Source organism: Anas acuta, chromosome 4 (genome assembly GCF_963932015.1).
Source record: "Anas acuta chromosome 4, bAnaAcu1.1, whole genome shotgun sequence".
In the NCBI taxonomy this organism is placed as follows: domain Eukaryota; kingdom Metazoa; phylum Chordata; class Aves; order Anseriformes; family Anatidae; genus Anas; species Anas acuta.
In genome coordinates this window covers 49,638,999-49,660,322 of record NC_088982.1, presented here as the reverse complement: position 1 = coordinate 49,660,322, position 21,324 = coordinate 49,638,999, and the positions used below count along the sequence as shown (strand labels likewise).

The window sequence follows — 21,324 nt, the reverse complement described above, 5'->3', positions numbered from 1 at the left end:
ACGGGGGTTGAACTAGACAATATTCAGAGGTCCTTCTGAAGTGACCTTTTCTTTCTCTGGTTCTGTGAAACACAGATTTTGTTAGTTCCCTGAATGAGCAATCAAAACTATCTATTATTATTTTCAAGTTTATATCTTAAAGTAGGCTGTTGATAAATACTTAAATGTCTTCTCTGCTCAATTGTGTGTGTTGTTTTTGAGCAAAGACATGTTAACATGTTTTGGCTACATGCAATTCTTGTTTTGGTTTAGAAATGTTCTATAAATGTTTTACTGCTAGTCCAATGACAGCAGTGTAAGTGTTACATACATATGAAAAAAACAAAACAAAACAAAACACAAAAGAACTTGTAAGCTATTTGCTTTAAATTCCAAAACTGACAAAAGCCTTGCACTGCTTTCTACGTAGTGAAATGATAGTAATCTTACAATTGACTGCCTTGCAGCATCCTGCAAGTGCTTTTACTTGCGAAGAATAGGAAAATATACTTATGGGTTCTGTCCAGTGTTTCTTTTTTGCAGACATACATTATTCAAGATGAAGTAAAATCATCCTCAGTTTATAATCAGTATTATATTCAGATGTTTTGGTTCCCATGATAGTTTGTTCCTTTGTCTCAGCAGGATCGGAATGTTGTGTTCCTTGTTGTTTCATCTTCATATTCCTCCTGCTCTATTTGTGCATTTAATAGAATTTTTCCTATAGTTGGAAAGTATGTAATGTATATGTTACATTACAATAAAAATCAAATTGTGGCAGGCACAACATTTATTTCTGATATGATTTCTGTTGTCTGAGTATCATCAATTTATACTTCCAGAAGGCTACAAAGGTAGCTTTCTGTTCATGCCATTTGTCAACAGTAAGTATTTTTGTTAATTTTTCTGTGGCAAAATGATAACATCATTGAAAAAAGAATCACATATTAATGGCTTTTTTTTTTTTTTTTTTATACTCAGCATTTTGGCACTGACCTTGTACTCCAAAACAAGTTCTCTGAAGGATTTCGTGGAGGAGGTCACCATGTCAATGCAGTAGTTGGTAGCTGTTGACCGGGAAAGATAAAAAAAAAAAAATATATATATTTTTAATCATGTATCACTGTAGTGTTTTACAACCGATTCTGACAAAATTATAAGTAGCCAAAATGGAGACTCAGTCTGTCTTTAAGGTATCACCAACAAGAAATTAACCTAAATGTTAGTTCACACAAGTGCCATTTAAGGTAGTTGTTTTTGATTTCAGCAGAGGGAAGGTGGCACAAAGAAATCTCTACTGCATTAGAGATAATGGTTGACGATTTTCAGCTGTGATTGCCATTTATATATGAAATACAATATTACTGAACATTTCCAGTAGACTAAACAAGGGAGTTGCAGTCTCATCTTAACTTTAGTTCTTGTTAGCGTTGAATTGACTGTAAAGATTTGGTATATTGTTTTGTTTTCATTTTCTAGCTATCATATTGACAGCTATGACATTCTGTTCCTGCTTGTTTGTCACCATAACTAAGACGACCTCACAATGCAGTGCTTCTAGGTAGACCCATGGTAAAGGGACTAAGGATTTAAATCTCTAGTCCTCACGTGTAACTGGTTTGTTGGAGAATGTAAGTGACAGAGAAAGGAAGTAATGTGCAGTTTTAGAGGTTTAGAGTATTTTAGAGGTTAGCTTCATGGTAGGTCAAGATTTACTAAAAAAAAAAAATAATAAAATAAATAAATAATAAAATCAACATTGCGTCTACTGCAATGAGCTTTCATTCTTTACAATATTTTTACTACTTTTTTCCTTTTGTTTTTATGTTATTTCAGTTTAATTGATAGCTGGGAAAACTGCTATTTGTAAGATAAATCGAACAAATATTAACGTCGACATTTCCAGGAAAGGTCATGCAAAGAGGGCACAGACCGAGAAAGCCTGCGTCTCCTTCTACATATATTATATAGCTTTTAGAATCAAAGCAGAATTAAACATAGATAATGAGTTATCTGAAATATTTTTTTTTTCTCTGTAACCTTTGGTATTTGGAGCAGGTAGTCTCTAGCTGGTTTCTACTAGAGCAGTCTCTTCAGTGTTGAAGTTTGCTTGGGCAGGGATTCAAGGTTTCTACTGGCAGTCAATGTTGAATTTGATGTGCCATCTTTAATAAAAGCTGGTTAGAAAAATGCTTAATTTCAATAGTGACAGTACTGTACAATGGGAAGCAGGGAATGCATTTTATTAGTGATATAAGTATAACCTAAGACCAGTTTTCTTTTTAAAAGACAGATTTTGCTAATGAATCAAACTCTAGATACAGTCAGTCTGTGTTGAATCAAAAGTAGTGGTAAATAGTATCCACCCTATTTCTGGTAGTAAAAGATAAGTCATTTTTTGTGTTACAACTTGGAATGGTATGGAAAATATAACTAAATATGAGCTGGATGTGTGAAAACTACCGTTTCAGCAAATTGATATGATTAGTTGCACTTTCAAAGTCTCTTTTCTTGCATACATTAAGTACAACTTTTTTTTTGTCTAATAGCCGGTAATGAAACTAATGGTGAAGTCTAGTCCCAAGGTGAAGAAACTCTTCAGAAAAACTTTTATTGGCTTATGTGGATTTTGGGTCAAGTCTATAGGGAAGTGTTCCTGAAAGTAAGGCTGTGAAAGTAGGTGTAGTAAAATGAAAAATGCGGAATTCAACAGAATTTTTCAGCATAATGCTCTACAGGTACTTAAAGTAATAGAGAAGAGATAAGTATATAGACTGGTTTATAGATACTTAAAAAGTACGTTTAATTTGGTTTTATTTCTTTTTAGCTCAATTTAGGCATTAAAGATAATGTTCAGTAAAATACTACTGATGACTTCTGAACAGAAAAGAGACTCTGTTTGGAGAGCAAGAGTGGATGATGGCTTCTTTCTTTCTTTAATTCTTTAATTCTTTCTTTCTTTAATTCTTAGTGTAGAGAAATTTAACAGGGCTTAATTCTGAAACTAATACAGTGAAGAAATTGCAGGAAAAGGCTGAAGTTCACAAATTGCTTTCTATTTGGAAAGATCCCAAAATACATTGCACTTTATGCTGTACAAATGGTTAACATTTGGTAACACTGAAATCGGTCCCATTCTGGGACAGGATATAGCAGATTGTAGTGCTCAGCAGTATAATTCTATTTTAAGGCAAATTGAAGGCACTCACTGTACTTGAAGCACAGGGAAATCTCAAGAATACAGAATGTAATTTCCTAATTGGGCATTAAAAAAAAAATCAAAAAAAGCTAATCTTCCATTTTTTGTATGGAAAGAGTCATGTCAGTTGTAATTATAGCTGCCAAGAATTTAGCCAGAGTGAAATAGTCAGGTCTTCAACATAAAATCCCATAGAAGAAATAAATCTTCTAGCTGCACAGTCCTTTCTAATACAGTGCTCCTATATGAATTCAACACTAACTTTGTGTGTCATGTACTGAAGCATCAGCAGAGCTTCCTGAAGCAACTGGGATTATCCTATGTCAGTCATCCTGGCAAGGTCCAAACCTACTCGGTTTGAGATTAAAGGCAATAATAACCTGCCATAGGACCTGAGGGACTGAGATAACAGAGTGGTCTTGTGGATGGGAAAGGAGATGATAGGGTGCAATAAGGTTGTGAAAGTAGGACAACATAATTTCTTTAACTGTTAAATAACCATTTATGTTAAGTCTGGCATTTTTTAATAATAGATGTAAGGTGTTACCAGTAACTTGATACTGGTTACGGGAATACTGGTTTACAGGAAAGAACCAAGCTTATTAATAAATGAAATGCTAGGTTTTCATTTGAATTATTTCATGTGAATAATCATTCAGTAGAATCAATGAAGGGGGGGGTTATGCATTTGAAAATTTACCATGTGTCTCTGTCAGTGAAAATATAACTGCCAATGTCCTTGATGTTTAAAGAAACCCTGAACGCTCAGGGATTAGACCAATCAGTTTTACAGTTTTACTTCATAATGATTTTGACGCAGTAATGAGCAGGAGATTTTTTTTATTGATGAGGTCAGACTGGGTCCCCCTCATGACCTACACAGACAGTAACGAACATTTAAACATTAAGGAAATAGGATTTTTGGAAAAGAATCTGCACTAAGTGAGACTGAAGATAATTTAGGCAACACTTTTTACTTGTCTGTTAAAAACAGAAAGTAGAAGTCATTCCATTCCATGGGAATAAAATTTGCTAGATGATCGTGCTGTGCTAAACTGACTAAAAATAATGTAAAAAAAAAAAAAAAAAAAAAAAAGTAGTATTTCAGAAAATTTCCCGATTCCAGTAAACTGGGGGATTTTTGCATCCGTGATGGTCCTGACTGGTGAACTGTTTGGGCAGACAGCATAGTTACCAGGAAACAAGGAAAATTATCAAAGCTGAAGAATGGGCTAGTATGTCAAAAGACTGAAATAAGGAAAATGTACTTTTAAAATAAAGCTGAAAAATATCCAGGAAAAATCATTAGATTAAGAATAAGCTATGAAAGAGAGTAGATGATTAGTAAAGGAAATTCTGAGAATGTGATGGTGTCCATTAGTGGCAAGGTGCTGCTGATGCGGTGTTACTAGATCATACCTTTTTTTTCTTTCAGAAGATTGGATGCCAGTCTCAATTTTATGGTACATTTTCCACTACCAGGTTTATCTCAACAAAAGGAAGGAGACTTTCTTCACTCATGCTCATTCTTTGCTGAAATTTCTCACTGCAGAATTTTGTTCTTTTATATATTCAGAATGTTTGTAATATGAGAGAATATTTTGCGACTTTCAAGGAACCATTTAGGAATGGGCTGTTTCTTGCTCTTTGCCTTGCTGTTCAACAATGGATGCGTTGTCAATCATCTTACAGTGACAACAGTCAAAGTTGTTTGGAGTTTCCCATATGAAGCAGGAACTTCGTACTATACTGCATATGAAGATGTCTTATATTTTGTATCTGAATAATGCAGTTACTAATGATCTAAAAGAAATGGGTCGAATACTTTAATTGTATGTAAGAGTAATTCATTTAAGAAATTTAGCACTTGGTAACATACTGATTCATTATCCTTGATGAATCTAATGAAAGGATTGTTTAGATACTTCAAACTTAATTTTGTGCTTAAAATTCAGATTCCTTTGCTGAGCTGCCTTTCTTTAGGCCTCATCAGTGAAAGTTACTTCTTTAGAGGCTGACAAATAATGTTCTCTTACGAAGAGCTGCACGTTGAATTGCTCTTTTTCTGAATAGCTTCTGTACCTCTCAGTGAGGCTGAGGCCACAGTTTTTGCTCTTAACAAAAATGACTGATAGCTCTATTTTCTTTAGAAACAATGGAAGACAGCCATTTTGGAGCCATTAATTTCCCTGAAGAAGGCTATTCTTATGTAGCAGCTTTGACAGTTAACATTTAATGATGAAAGACAGTGGTAAAAAGTATACAGCACCAAAGTATGGTTTTATATATACTATCACTGCTGCTCAATAAAGAGGTTAAGGATAAAGTTAAGGGTAGGATCTGTATTACATGCAGGAGAAAGAGACAGCTGAACAAGCAGGGAAAGGAAAATGAAAAGATGTGTATAAAGCAGAAAAATCTAGGTGCCAGAAAAGATATCTGGCACATTTACATGCCTAAAAGAACACTGTAGCGCCTGACTTATAGAAACTTCTTTAGGGCTATTCCAAAGCATTTGAGCTAGAATTTGGGCTAGATCAGCTGCTCTGTAAATTAATGAGCAAGAGGGAAAACTACATGTCACGTAAAAAAAACAAAACGTTGTATGCTATACCTGGAATTACTAACAGAGAAAAAAGTGAGCGAGACCCTTCTGAGCCCTGTTCTCTGATGCCTCCTCTGCTGTTAGTAAATCCATGCCTGCCATTCAAAAGACAGAGAAAGACCACGGTAGTTATTCTGTAGCTTCTGCTGACACATTAGGTGATGCATGTAGGGTGCTTTAACTCTATCACAGAATCATCTAGATCTTGGAAGAGACCTCCAAGATCATCTAGTCCAACCTCTGACCTAACACTAACAAGTCCTCCACCAAACCATATCACTAAGCTCTACATCTAAATGTCCTTTAAAGACCTCCAGGGACTCAACCAATTCCCTGGGCAGCCCATTCCAATGCCTAACAACCCTTTCAGTAAAGTTCTTCCTAATATCCAACCTAAATCTCCCAATCTCCCCTGATGCAACTTTAGCCCATTCCCTCTTGTTCCCTCCATTGCCTCCTTGTTTCAGATTTTCTTAGTAAGTAACTTCATGGAAGTTATTTTTTAATAAAATAATCTGGGAAGTCTTAGAAGTTTAGAATACAAGATATCATAGGCAATGTTTACTTCTTGTGATAATTTTTTTTTTCTAGTATTCTTTGTCATATATAAATAAGAAATTTCTACACATGGTTAGGATATCCAGGCACCTTAATTCTGTGAAAAAAAAAAAACAAAAAAACAAAAAAAAACAAAAAAACTCATGGTGTGTTAGAGAAGAAAACACCTGCAATTTCTTTGAAACTTTTTTTTTTTTGGGGGGTGGGGGGGGCGGGGGGTGGATCTCATTTGTCTTTCTCATGTTTGTAGATATGGTATCACTGTAATGCATTTATCTGAAAAATTTGAAACTCTTTTGTTTAGTCCATTTTAAAAAAATTTTTGTTAAGGTAAAAAATAACATTGACAACACTGTACATTATAGTTATTTATTTAACATCTGCAAAGTAGGATAAAGGAAAATGTCACAAGACAGGTCTTTCTTAAGGGATGAGTAAAAGCATTTAAATGTAGGTCATACTAGAACTAGCCTTTGAGAAATTGGAAAGTCAGAAAGCTTTTTGAGATGGAGAAATGTGCTTATTGTCTCAGAAGCACCATAATGCTACAGTAATTTTGTTAGCTAATACAGAACTTTTATTGCAAATAAAGTTACTTCTCGTTAGGCAAAGTTCAGAGTAGGTGAAGTAATTACTGGTAGCATGAATTTTGGGCTTCATTTTCACTTAGGCTTCATTATCTCTTCCCCAGGGTTCCATTTTAGGACCAATTCTTTTTTTTCATGAATATTTTGGAGGCAGGACCTGAAGGTATACTTAGCAAGTTTGCAGGTGACACTAACTTGGGAGGAGCTGTTGACTTCTTCAAGAGTAGAGAGGTCTTGCAGAGAGATCTTGACAAATCAGAGAGTTGGGAAATCAACTATATGAAGTTAAACAAGAGCAAGTGCTTGATCTGTATTTGGGAAGGGACAGCCCTGGCTATAAGTACAGACTGAGGGATGAGGGTCTGAAGAGCAGCCCTGCAGAAAGGGATCTAGGGATTCTTCTTGATGGCAAGTTGAACATGAGCCAGCAGTGTGCCCTGACATCCAGGAGGGCCAATTGTACCCTGGGGTGCATCAGGCATGGCACTGCTAGTCATCAAGGGAAGGGATTGTCCTGCTGTGCTCTGTTGCTGCCTCACCTGGAGTACTGTGTGCAGTTCTGGGTGCCACAGTCTAAGAAGGACGTAAAACAATAACAGAGCATCTAAAGGAGGGCTACAAAGATGGTGAAGGGTCTAGAGGGCAAGATGTATGAGGAGTGGATGAAGTCCCTTGGTTTCTTTACCCCAGAGCAGGCTGAGGGGAGGCCTAATGGCGGCCTGCATGTTCCTCACAAGGAGGGGAAGGTGCTGAGCTTTGCTCTCCGGTGACAGTGACAGGACCCGAGGGAACAGCATGGAGCTGGGACAGGGGAGGGTCAGGCTGGGGGTTAGGGAAAGGCTCTGCACCCAGAGGGTGGTCGGAGCCAGTCCCAGTGCCCCCAGTGAAGTGATCACAGCACGGAGCCTGCCGTAGTTCAAGAAGTGTTTGGACAAAGCTTTCAGACATAGGGTCTGATTTTTGGGTGATCTTGTATGGAGCCAGGAGCTGGACTCATTGATCCTTGTGGGTCTTTCCAACTCAGGATATTCTGTGACTTTAAATACAAATTGAAAGAAGGAGTCCAAAACTTACTGATATTTGTTTAACAAAAAAGGCACATTCTTAAAGTAAGGCTGAAGCTGTGAAGTATATTTCCTGTGGAGATTTAAAAAAAAAAAAAAGTGTAAATTTCTTGGTTAGACAGAGGACACAGTTAAGCTTGCAAATATTTCTCTAAGAAATTAAGTCTGCCTGAGTTTTCTTTAAACAAACAAACAAATATGTAGTTGTGAAATTCCTCTTTCATTTGCAGAGTAACTATTTCTTTTCCACGAGGCAGCTTATCTTTTCCAAGTTTATCCATCTAAATAATGGAACCCAATTCCAATAGTGTCAAGCTAGGTTAGACTACTGCTACAGAGTGTGTATTACTTGATGAAATACTCTTAATTTTCTTAACCCACAGGGTACGTTGCATTTATTGTACTGAATAAGATACAACTCATACAGATTTTACAGGGATATACATTATGTTGTATTATGTTTTCCAAATGGCTAAATTTGTTCTTCTCTAATGTTGGCAAGATGTATGAGAAAGCTGTTTTTGCATCCCACAAATCAAAAGGGATAACTGACTTATTTATAACATAGCTTTTTACCAGCATTCTTCTTCTTACCAACATTAATTTCACTCTCTGTGTCTGAAATCTACTGATGAGACTGTTACTGTTTTTAGAAATGAAGACAACTCTAATACCTCAACCAGCAAAATATTTATAGTGCAAGTACAGAAATAATTTAACAAGTAATTAATATAACACTAAATATATATTAAAAACCAAGCAAAATGCAAACAACAGACCATAAGCAATATATTTGGAACTAGTTATATCATCCCTTGCAAATAGTTTTGATTATGTTAGGATCCTGTCAATAACACACTGAAATGAATAGTGATGCTTAACTACTCTCAGACTTCATAATGCGTATGTTCTAATTCAGAAAAAATCAATGTTTTGAATCACATATCACAGCAGTAAATTTTGGGAATATGAGCAAATTATAGCCTTGGAAAGCAGGGGAATAAAAAAAGTCACATAGGTTATCAACGCATTCAAGGAATAGGGTGGTAACTGCATCAGAATCAGATAGTCCACTAGGTAATGACATCGATATCGAAGTGGTAGTGAATGACAACTACCTGTACTCACCACTCTACACCCTTTAGCTAATCATCAAAAAGTGCTACTTACTAATGATCTAAAAGTGGTAAAGCCTATGAAGAAAACTCACAAGTCTGTTCCACTCCCCAGCCTTACTTGTAACCAACCAACCCCACTTTCTGAGCATCAGTTTAGAAACAAACTGTGCAAGGAGATACTGGCCTGATAACTGTTCTTAGACACAGAAAGCATGTTCCTTTTTCTTCTGAAATATTTTTTTTTCCTGATAAAAATGTTTTATTCCCCTGCCACACTTAGTATTTTTTTACTAAGCCTGAGCTGCAGAGAAGGTTCTCCTATCATCAAGACTCAATGTTTTCCCAGGCTTCTATAGTAAGATATATGACTAGTGAACTGTGACAATAACCTGCTCTCTGCAGTTGGTTTTGTATAAAGAGCAGGTAGTAATAATTCAGGAATGTGTATGTGTGCGCACTTAGTGTAGAGTTTTGGAATCATGTATGTACTATCTCATTTTTTTCCCATTTTGCAGTTGTTATATTTCTTAGACATATTTGACACTTACTTTATATAAGCTTGATGAGACCTTTTCTTTGCTTTTTTTTACAGGCACTGGGATACCTACACAGTTTTGTATCACAGTATCAGGGTTGGTTAGGAGTTGGATGTTTTTTCTTTTGATATGGTCATAACTGCTGCTGTTTCAGTGGTATAGAGTTCATTCATGTTAAATAGGGTTTTACATTGAGATAGCATTTGATTTCTGCAGGTTATTGTTTTTGATAAAGTGGTGTACTTTTGTGTGTTATGGGTGTACATTGTTTTGAAAGCTTTATTCAAGTTCTTAGTTTAATATGCATTATTTAGAGAGAAATTATAAGAACACATGATGTCTGAGTAGTTAGGATGCACAATGCTGAGATCATGTAAAGGCTGCAATTCAAAATGTAGGAGAAATAGGGTAACATTTTAATTTATTGCATCCAAATTACAAATGCCTCATTGACGGGATACTGCTAGAAGCAGTTGGGGTACATATTTCAATTTAATGATAATATACTACAGTATACTGCTACGTGCCTGTGTTCAATGTGGGGTTCCTCATTCTGAAGTCCGATGTCTGGGCAACTAGTTGTTAATTGCTGTCAAAAGGCATCTCAGCCTGAGTCAATCATGGGGAATTCTATGCACGTGCAACTCAGCTTCTAAAACTGGTTCTTCTCAGTTCTTGCTCTGTTGTTTTTTTTTGTTGTTGTTGTTTTTTTTTATTGATCAATAACTGATCATTTATCATTATTTTATACTCTTTGATAATCATTCTGTGCTTTTAAGTGCTTTTTTATGTTACCTTTCTGCATGTCCATCTGGGAGTCCTGTTGCAACCTCTTGTTTTTATTCAACAGTTATCAAGTTGTGGTTTTCTGATAGTAGACCTAATGCTTTTTAATTCAATTAAGCCACATGTGCGGCTTTGTTCTAGAGTCACTAGATAGTTCACTCTAAGAAGTAGTGATCTATTAGAAGATGTGTTTATAATGGTGTATAGATACTTAGAAATGTTACAAATTTAATGCTTTGGTAACTACTTTGTTGTTGTTGTTATGGTAATACTACTGGTAGGTTATCAAAATTGCATAACAAAAAAGGGAAATTATTTTTTTCAGCTTTTATGGACTTAAAAATGATTGTCAACTTTTTCACTATTAAGTTGTTTATGCAATGCTTTTTCACTTTGTCATAAGCATATAAGTTTGCTTAGTTTTTCAGATGCATTTAAATAGCAATAAACAATATCCCTGAGTCTGAAATCCTTTCCTATGATACAGTCTTAGTGGTGATATGTCTAATCCAGAATGTTGAAGATGTAATGCTGGCTCAAGCTTCTACTCCCAACACTGAGTGCTCTGAGCATTAGAAAAGCAATCTGTTGAATTGGTTTTCAGAGGTGTGTAGGAGAGTTTGCTGACAGAAGGAAGCAAAATAGTAGGTTTTTGTTGTTGCTGCTTTATCTATTTCTTTATTTATTTTTGCTGTCTGCTTGTGTTTACTGCTTTGCAGTAAAGACAAACAAATGTTAACCCAGGAGGTTTATGCTCAAGTTCCAGGTGTCAAGGTCAGTTCCTAAGTACAGCACAGAGTTGTGCGCCTTGGAGGCATGGAGAGTTCAAAAGAACAAGTTTGAGCCAGTGGACTTAACAGTATAAATGCTTGAAGGGAATAGGCTTTAGGGAGATCTTAACGCTGACTGATTATTGGCATAGATACAGACTGTAGTCCATTTTTCATCCTTTTTAGGGCATTTTTCCCCTTGATGTATTTCATCTTCTGGAACACCTGGGAACAGTAACTGTTACTTAATGTGTATGGTGGTTGGAAATGGTCTTTTCAATTCTGTTCTGTGGTTATTTACTGTATCAGTATGTTCAGTCTGTTCAAATAACTTTTTGGAAAAAAAAAAAAAATGTTTCTGTTGCAGAACTTTGCTTCTTTTTTTTTTTTTTTTTTTTTTTTTTTTTTTTTTTTTATTATTATTATTTAAAAGTGAGACCAAAAACCACAGGTTCTTGTCATTGGAAATGCTTTATTTTAGATAATTCCACCAATAAATGAAACTAACAGGAAACAGATTAGGTTTCATCAAAGAATACATGTTCTTCCTCATGAACAGATACTGACAGAACAGTTTAGAAGGAGCTTTTAAATTTTCATTAATATTTTTAAAGAGATAGAAATGCATGCTTGATTTTGTAGCTAAAGCAGTTCAATTTTAAAAATGTTCCAGTTCAGTATTCTTATTTTATCTAACCAGGAAATACAAACTAAAGTTTTAGTTAAAACTTTAGAACAGAGATTGTCTTATAATCATTCTTGCACTGTTGTAAAATTAGAAGTCTGTTGTCATAGTGGTAACTTTACTTGAAATTGAGATATCACTTCTAAAATAAGCATATTTTTATGTATTATAGCCTAGTGTACATGCAGATACAGTTATGGACTGTTTATAGAAACAGCAAAAAAAAAAAGAGGTAAAAATATTAATAATACTGCTCTGTGAATAGACATGGGATGAGAAAATAGCCTGTTTCAAAAAAGTAAGTACCCATAGAGCTATTAGATCTAACTTGAGCAAAGTACGTATGCATGACTGTTGTATAGTTAAATGCTTATGTTTAATATAGTAAAACAAGCAAACAAACATAAAAAAAAAAAAAAAACAAAAAACCTCTCTCAATGTATCTCTTATGTAAACGTGTATACAAAATTACAATTCTGAGTCAAGGAAAGTAATGTACATTTCCTGTCCTGTTATCTGATACTGTCGTACGGTGCTACACCAATCTGGCACAAATTCAGCTTTTACTAAGATATGAAATTGGCTGTAGAAGGGAGTCACAGAAAATAGAGCCAATTGCTTTAAGTCTTTCCCACCATGTCCTGAGGAAGTCGACAGGATGTTTTTTGCAGTTACAGATTTTGTAGCTAAATAACTGTGTATGTTGAGAAATGCCATGTATGCTGACAGTGTAAAAGGTCATTCGTAATATCTTTGTTCAGTCTTATGGTGAAATTTTGAACAATTCCTTGTATTATTAGTATTCTGCATTTAAGGTATCTTGTGATTTCACATGAACTAATAATATTTTCAGTATAATACTTTGTTGTTATGTCTGTGCTGTGGCCAGTGGTAAGGAAAACTTGGACATCTACTCCTATTTCTATGAAAGGCTGACCAAAGGCAAAAATATAGTAACATTTTTGTAGTAACACAGGTCATTCATCCAGGTATGTGAAGTATTTTGTACACTTTGCTGTTAGATTTGTAAAGTCCTCAGAACTTAATAACAGACAAAGTGTGTTAAGTGTTCATGCTTTTTTTTCATAGCTAATTGTAATGACTGCTTTTTCTGCAATTTTTGTTTTTTATGTAACTCAGCATTATATATTCATGAGGCTTGCTGGTTCATATGATATTTTTAAGTATTTCTTTCTGTATTATTGACCACATCTGTAAATAACATAATTGCAAGAGGACCACTAGGAACAAGGGGGCATAAAAAGGCATTGAACTTTTTGGTTACGTTTTGTTGATAAATTAAGGTGATAACTCTTGAGAAAGAGTCCCCATCTTGAATCAAATAATAGTTCCACATTATGAATAGTCCACATTATGAATAGCTTTAAGCTCTAACAAAAATAACACCTACCAGGGTGCAGTTGTAGATTGATTGAATTTTGGAACAAATTTATATATGTGCATATCAATTTGTAATATATTTTAACAATATCTTTTTTTTTCCCTGAATTTACTGTCTATGGATCTACCCAGTTCACAATAGAAATGGTTTTCTTCTAATACAAGTTATATAAGTTTGACTATAATAAATATATATAAAAATAACTATCCAGTATTGATATTCACAAAAAAAAAGTTGAATCTTCTATCACTGGTTTAATTACAGATTCTGAAGTGCAGATCATCTTCACAGATACTAGGTTCAAGTTAAGGTGTGCTACATTGACCATTTACCTCAATTGGACATAACTATTATTTCACTCCAGAATGCAGTCTGGTTGGTCAGTGCTGTAAATCTTGTTAGGTCTACACTGAATATTTATTCTTGTCTTTCATGTGCCTGTAAATGGACTTGAAGAGGACACTTCATTGATCTGTACAGGGACTGTGGTGAGGCTGTTTGGCTTGTAGTTCCCTGGATCTTCCTCCTTACTTTTTTTGTATGGGTCACCATTTTTCATAGGTAGAGACAATAACCTCACAATCATACTGGCCGTCGCTTTCAGCACAGTTGGTCTTTCCAGCCTCATAGATGGGATGTGATCTCTCCATAATTTATTGTTATGTCACTGTTGGCTGCACTTCTCTTTTCCAGATTGTGCAATTGTATGCAGAGGTCAGAAAATAAGTTCTGCCTTTGTTACCAAAGGTTTGTGCATTAGTGAGCAGGCACCTGAGGAAGACTTCCTGAATCAGCACATTAAATTCCCATGGGTGGCCTGCTACCATGCATATCATCTGTTTTCAACTTTTTGCTCAACTCTGGGCTTCTACTCTTGTAGTACAGCTAATCAAATGTAAGGCCCTCCTTACAAATTGAATCTTCACAACGTAACAGGAGAAGCATGGCCAAAAACTTTTGTATTTATTTGTGGTAGAAAGATGGTTCTTCTTATTTTATTTGTAGTGATCTATAGAAGGTGCTCTTTTAAAGAAACATGCATTGAATTTTTTATGGGGATCTAGAGGGTTCATGCTTTAATATTAATCACTTCAAATTCAAAAGAAATAGCATTCTTTCAGTATTTGTGAATATAAGCTTTAACGAGCATTTGGTGTTTCCTGGCAAATGATTTCAATGCTGTTCTGTTGAAACCTGCTGTTAGTTATGCCGCTAGTATAAAATAGACATCCTCCACAGAAATCTTACTGAATGAGATCTGTGAAACAGAGAGGGCTGAAGAGTCATGTCTCTTAGCCCAGCCTCATCAACAGTGCTAGAAGTGTGAAGCAAAGAAAAGGGAGCGAGGTGCACATTGAGCATGGGGAATTTGGTGCCAGAGTTGCTAGAAACAGCTTTGGATTCTGATTGTGCTGTGCCAGCCCCATGAATACAGGCCTTTGGGGTGGCATGGCCCTCAAGTCTGGAGCAGCAAAGGAAGCTGACAGCATCCTCCCCGGAGGCTGGCACTGAACAACAAACTGACATCCTTTCACTTGTCACTCTAGTGCTCCACTCGAGGTAAAATGCCAAACAAATAGGAAAGGAGTTTTGTAGCAAGACCCAGTCTCACCTACTGGCATTCAACTCCTTGAGTACCAGAGGAGCAATGTATTACCTCTATGGTGGTTCATTATTTTGGAGTTTTTTTTTTCATGCTGTTTGCCTTACTGTACTGATCTTTAAGATTACCAGATTCCAAGGAATATTTGATGTGAATTGCCACTACTTTTATATGCGTTTGAGGTATTTTCTGCACTGAACTGCCTGTAGTGGTTTTATCTAATCTACCTGTATTTCTAATAGGAGACTTAAGCTGAGGAAAAAGAGTCAAATCTGGAAATAGTCAGCTTTCACTACTAACCTGTAAAAATCTTAGACTGTGGTTTTATTTCTTAAGTCTAGGTAATAGATCTGTTGTGTTTTTTTTTTCTTTTTTTTTTTCCTACTCTTTTTTTTCTCTCTCTCCCTCTCCTCCTTTATTCACTGAAGAAGGGTTCGTGCTCTGTTCTCCTTTGGAGAGTTGGAAAAGAAACCTCAAAGGTGGCTTCATGGGACACACAACAGGTGTTTCAACTGGTGAGGAGAGATGGATCCTGTTGAGAAGAAAGTACGGTGCCAAATACTTATTAAACAGTCCCTGGAGCTAGTTCTCCTTGTTCTGTTGCAGGTCCTTAGCTGTGTGACATCATGTAACGTATGCATGTATTGTCCCAAAGGTTGTGCAACCCACTGAATACATCCGGGACAATTTAAAACAAAACAACAACAACAAATAAGCGGTGCGTAGAAGCACATGGTCTGCTGTGTGTGTTCAGGCTTCTTGCCCTCTCAGATGTGCTGATAGAGATAAGATGTGGAATAATAAATACAGTTGGTCATGTTCCTTTGAATGATCTTGAGCTGGATGAACATCAACTCCACAGCCATACAACAGTGCTCACATTGGCTATGATAGATTGGATGGCTATGCAGGGCAGCAGAGATGAAAAGCTGCATCTGATAGACAGGTATCCACATGCTGACAAAGAGTTTGTCTGCCTCCTGGATGAGGATTCCAGACTGACTCAAATTTCAGGTTACAGAGTTTCATAGCACAGAAACATCACTCATACTCACCCTACTGCAGAGTTTTCAGTGATGTGAACAAATAAAAATCCCTTCACTAGATCTTGAAACAAAGAAGAGAGATGCTTCTTTGGGACATTTTGTATGTTGCTAGGAGGCTGAAAAGAGGCGTGCTTGCTTAGCCTGCTCAAGAATAACACTCAAGAACACTCAATAATATAAACACTCAAGAATATAAATGCATGTTCATAAAATCTGCTGTTGGAGAGGTGAGAAGACATGAAGGAGGAATCAAGTGAATCAGACTTGGTGAAATCGTCTGCTGCAGAGCTGAGTTTGAGGCAAGCAAAGACCTGTAGTGGTGGACTTGGCTCTATTCATCTGGCTTGCTGAACTGGAATCTTGAATTATAGTAACAATTACCTAGCCTAGGACTTCTTAAAAAACAAAACAAACAAAAACCAAACCAAAACAACAACAACAAAAAACCCTTTGAGATTGGATGAGAAAGGGATGTATGTACTTGAGATGCAGATATAAGAAATGGAATAGAGAACCCATTAGAAACTCCATGAAATTAAAAACAGCAAAATGGTCTCATAGCTAGTGGCAGCAAGGAAAAAATGATCTGTCCAATTGAATCTAATATTGTAGGTTTTAAGTTATGTTATCATTTGCAGCCTGAGACGCTTTAGTTTCTGACATCATCAAAATATGATTTCAAAAACAAACTCCTAAGGAATAGGGAGGGTGGCAGTAACATGTATTTTATTTTCCATTGCAATAACTTGTATAAAGTTTGAGTGAAATTTTGTATGGGTGGAATTTAGTTTGACCTTGAATAAAGTCCCAGTAACTGTTTAAAGTTTCATTTGTTGAAAAGGCATTGTATATGAAGCAACACGATCACACTGAGACTGCTAGACTTCTCCTTGAAATGCTAGTTTTAAAACCACATAGTAATATCCCAAGTGTAGAAACTGCACTGTAGAAGCAAATTTACACTTGGAAAAAATACAGTTACAAATTCAGAAAATTGGCTTTAATTTAAGTGGATTCTCTGAGATAAATGAGCTTTGATTTTAACATATAGACTTCCATGCATACACAATGCTAGAAATAAGAATGTGAACATGAAGCAAGGCTGGGTTTTCTTTATCCATTTTTGCATGTCTATCTCAGTCTGAAAATATTTGCTAAGAAAATGTGTTGCTTGTTTTAGGATACCTGCTGTTTTCTGAATCAGGTTTATCATAGATAACATGTAGCATAATATTCTTTAGCAGTATGGATTTCTGTTAGATAATAATTTGAGTGGTCAGCAATATGTGGCAGCACCTGAAGAAACTGTTGCAGAGGAGACAACAATAAAGTGATGTAACAAATATTCTATGCAAGAAAGAAAATTAATAGGAACTTGTTTTTATCTCAATTGAAAGCCGAAAACTTTTACCACTTAACTATATTGTTAGATATAATGTTTTTTCCAGTGTGTTTTTTATTTTCCTATAGTGAAATATGTATTACCTATAAATAATATATAAGCTTCTTTTTAAGAATAAGAAAGAAGAACAGAAAAGTCCAAAAAGAACCAACAAAAGTATTTTAGGCAAGATTCCTTCTTCTGATTAAAATGTTCTGGTATGATGCTTTTGGTCATTCTGAATTCTTAAATCTGCCAGATTTTTCTGTCAGATTTTTTCATATATATAAATTATATATATATATTTATATATTTATTTTTTTCTTAAAGTGGGCCATTTTCATAAAAAAATAAACATGGATATTAGCCTCAAAGAACACAGGCAATTGTAGCATGAACTTTAATTCTTAGAAATGCTGTATCATTATGAACCTGAGTGAGCATAATACTTAAATGTGCATAATTTTTAGACATGGATATTAGCTCAATTGCAATTCATCATATATTGCTCGTAGAAGTGCTATGTGCATTCTGTAGACAGATTTTGAAAAGTTACTTGAACTTCACATAGTTTCCAAAAAGATCAGTAAGGATGAATTTTCTATTTAAAATCCCTGGTTACCTTTACGTAGGTAATGTTGAAAAAGCAGTATGGTTACTGTGACAAATTAATGACTTTATTCCGTATACCTTCATGACTTGCCCTTTTACATGCCCAGGACAAAGGCAAGAAAGCTCCTGAAGAAAATCATAAGTTACAGTCTCTTTCCTGAGACATTGCCTTTTGCATTGGTAGATCCAAGGATACTTTGGCTAGAGATGCTGTAACACAACTTAGTCTTCACTGTCAACTGTGTATTTGTTCGTTCTTTTTTTGAATCTTACTTTAAAATAATGAAAAATGAGGCTTTATAAATTTGTTATCCTCATGATGATACCCTGAAGAGGATATTGAATGTTTCAATAATCAACATCATATTTACTGAAGTTTAGGAAAGGTCTGAATATAACATGGAGTCATTTTTGTTTTATTTTATTTTTTTTTTTTGTGCAGCTGATACGTTAAATAGTCTTAGAAGTATTTCCAAAGGTGTCAAACTTTTTTAATTTATTGAACCAATTTCCTTACTTCAGGAATATTTTATTCAGGAATAAAATATTAACTATTTTATCTAGTTTACAGAGGCACATAAAGTTTTGGTTTTAAATATCCAGTAATTGATTTCCTTTAAATAGCAGGTGATTTGAATATTTACCTGCTTGGGAAGACCGGTGTAGGTATATGATATTTTTTGTAGTGTATTGAAATAGGTTTGGGATGATGTTTAATTCACTATATAAAAAATAAATAAATAAATTCAAATAATGTAATTTTTAATGGCTTGATTTCTCTCTATTGATTACAGAGTAAAGTGCTTAAATGACATGCTTCATTCACTTGTAAACTAAAAAATGGCTGGATATTCATTATGAATTGGATTTGTCAAATTTTCTTTATTGCTGTTCATACTCTGTATTATGTTGTTGATGAAGATTCTGTAGCAGGGAACAAGTCAATAAAATAAACAAAAAGACTAGGAAAAGATTCAGAGAAGTGTAACAAGAAACACAGAGTACCTTTATAAATGGAAATCAGTCAGTTAGGACTTTAAGTTCTAGAAATCTCCATGAGATATATTTGGGATGTATGAAGTTGCATGCAGTTATAGAGAAGGTGAACAAGAATTGATTTTTTGTCTTTTCCAATATAAAATGAGTGTTGATAAAATGAGCTGAGTGTATTCCAGGTTTGAAACAGAACAACGAAGAGAGTTTTCATGCAATGTGTGTTTAAGTTTTTGAACACCTTCCCTTGGGCTGCTCTAAATTCTGAAAGTTTGTTTAGTCTCAAGGTGAAATTGGACAAGCTCATGGACTAGCAGAGAGAACTATTAAATACACAGGAATCACATCTTGTTTAGGAAGTAATTTAGCTGCAAATGGTTTGAGGCCAACTTGGGAAAGTGTAATAATGTGTACAAGTCCAAGCTCTGCATTCTTCCCTAGGCATAATGCTTCGCCTAGAAGAGCTCTTAGACCAGTTGTCCCAAGTGAAACCTCTTTTCTCATAGACTTATTATTTAGTTAGTTATTCTAATTTTTCAGCACTTTAATGACAAACAATATCTCTGAATAAGTTCATTCTGGGTGAACATTACTGCTTTCCTAAAAATTTGAAGACAATGTAGCGCTTTTTGAATAAAAACTACTAACAGCGGTCTTCAGTCTAGAGAAAATGAAAAGAAAAAATGATGTAAATTGTGTATTTTACTGTTCTAATATCACTTCCATCAGAGCTTTTTTATTTATTATTTAATCTCTATTTCTTTATTCTTACTATAATATTAACTATGATAAAATTATTTTAATATTCTTAATTTCTTTACTCTCTATTATCCCCAAATTCAGCTGAATTGCATGTAACATAAAAATTAAGAAAACCTTCTATTCATAGAAGATCTTGATATATTTTTAGAAATAAGCAGTTGGTAGAACTTAAAGGAGATACTATATATGGTCATTCTGAGAACAGTGAAAGTTACACAAAACTAAAGATAAAGTAAAACTTATGACCAGCTGCTTTAGTCATAAATTTTTCAACACAAAAGAAACTAACAGAAAATAGAGGATTTTCTGTTTACACTGTTACCCTACATAACGTGGATAAAGTATGTGATGCTTATTTGTAAAACGTAACATCACTTAATACATATTTTAAAATTAAATAAATAAATAAATGTTATCCTGTTAATATATCATGCTTTTTCAGCAACTGAAAGTTTTAGAAACATGGCATGTGATTCATGGAGTAGCATGGCATTAAATCGATCTCAAACCTATTCAGACCACCACTGTAGGAGTAACATCTCCACATTTTCTATTAGGAGGAATATAATTGGAAAACACTGCCATAATTGTCATTTCTACTCATGTCTTGCATCGTTTTAAACTCATTTGATGTGCCATATGGATTTATTTACTTTCAGAAATAGTAATTAAAAAGGCAAATATTGTTAATCTGTGCAGCATCAGAATAAATGAAAGCGTAAGGATGGTACATAACTGTGATTCTATCCTGTACTTCCAGATTCTTATTTCTGTCTTTCTCTTTCAAAGAAGAAATTCCCATAAAAGCACCTTTTACTGATAAAACATCATCAGTGAAAGACAGATTAGGATGCAACCACTTTTTTTTTTCCCCCCCTTTTGAGGTAAAACTATTGAACTGTTAAAACCATTTTGTTCCTGTATATATCTGCTTGATGTCTGATTATTCTTTTAGTTGTGATTATGTGGCTTTGGCAATTGTACGAGTCTCAAATTTTTCCACTAGTTCAATTATTTTATAAATTGAGGTTTTCCTATGCTCTTCTTGGTGATATTTTAGTGAGTGAGTTAGAACTGCTGGATATGATAAAACACCCAGTTAGTGAACCAAATTTATTCATAAATTAAAATGAGGAGTACAATTTCTTCAATGTTTTGTTCTAAATAATTATTACTTAATTTAAGAGATACTTTTATTCTCTTTAATCATCTTTCTGTTCCACCTATTATCTGAGGTTAATTATTAATTTGAAATTAATTTATTTACATCTTAGCTATGAATTTGTCATTTATTACCATTTTTAAAAAAAATATTGAGAGAAGTTTATTTAATTCAAGTCTTTTCTTCTTGTAGCCTAACGCAGCTGATGACATAATTAGGGGGATATTTTATTTTTAGGAAGATGATTTTGTAGAAAATTGAGCTAAATAATTTTTAATGGCAAATTTTACTGATACAATTGGAAACTGCATAAGAATTTTCTAAAATTCATTTGCTGTTCTTTAAAATTTTGTTATTTTATTGATTGTGACTGTAGCTTTGGGCTTGAAAAATTATTAAGGGAAAATTTAATAATTTTTTTCAATATCTTAGAATTTAAAGTACAAGAAAACTGCTGTACTTTTTTAAAATCAGCA

The 21,324-nt window shown here is 34.6% G+C and overlaps 1 protein-coding gene across 2 annotated transcripts in view; it reads left to right on the top strand.

Annotated features, from left to right (window-relative positions):
• Positions 1–21,324, top strand: part of SPOCK3 (SPARC (osteonectin), cwcv and kazal like domains proteoglycan 3) — a 190,791-nt gene that overhangs the window by 42,370 nt on the left and 127,097 nt on the right. The gene's annotated exons all lie outside the window — the stretch shown is intronic.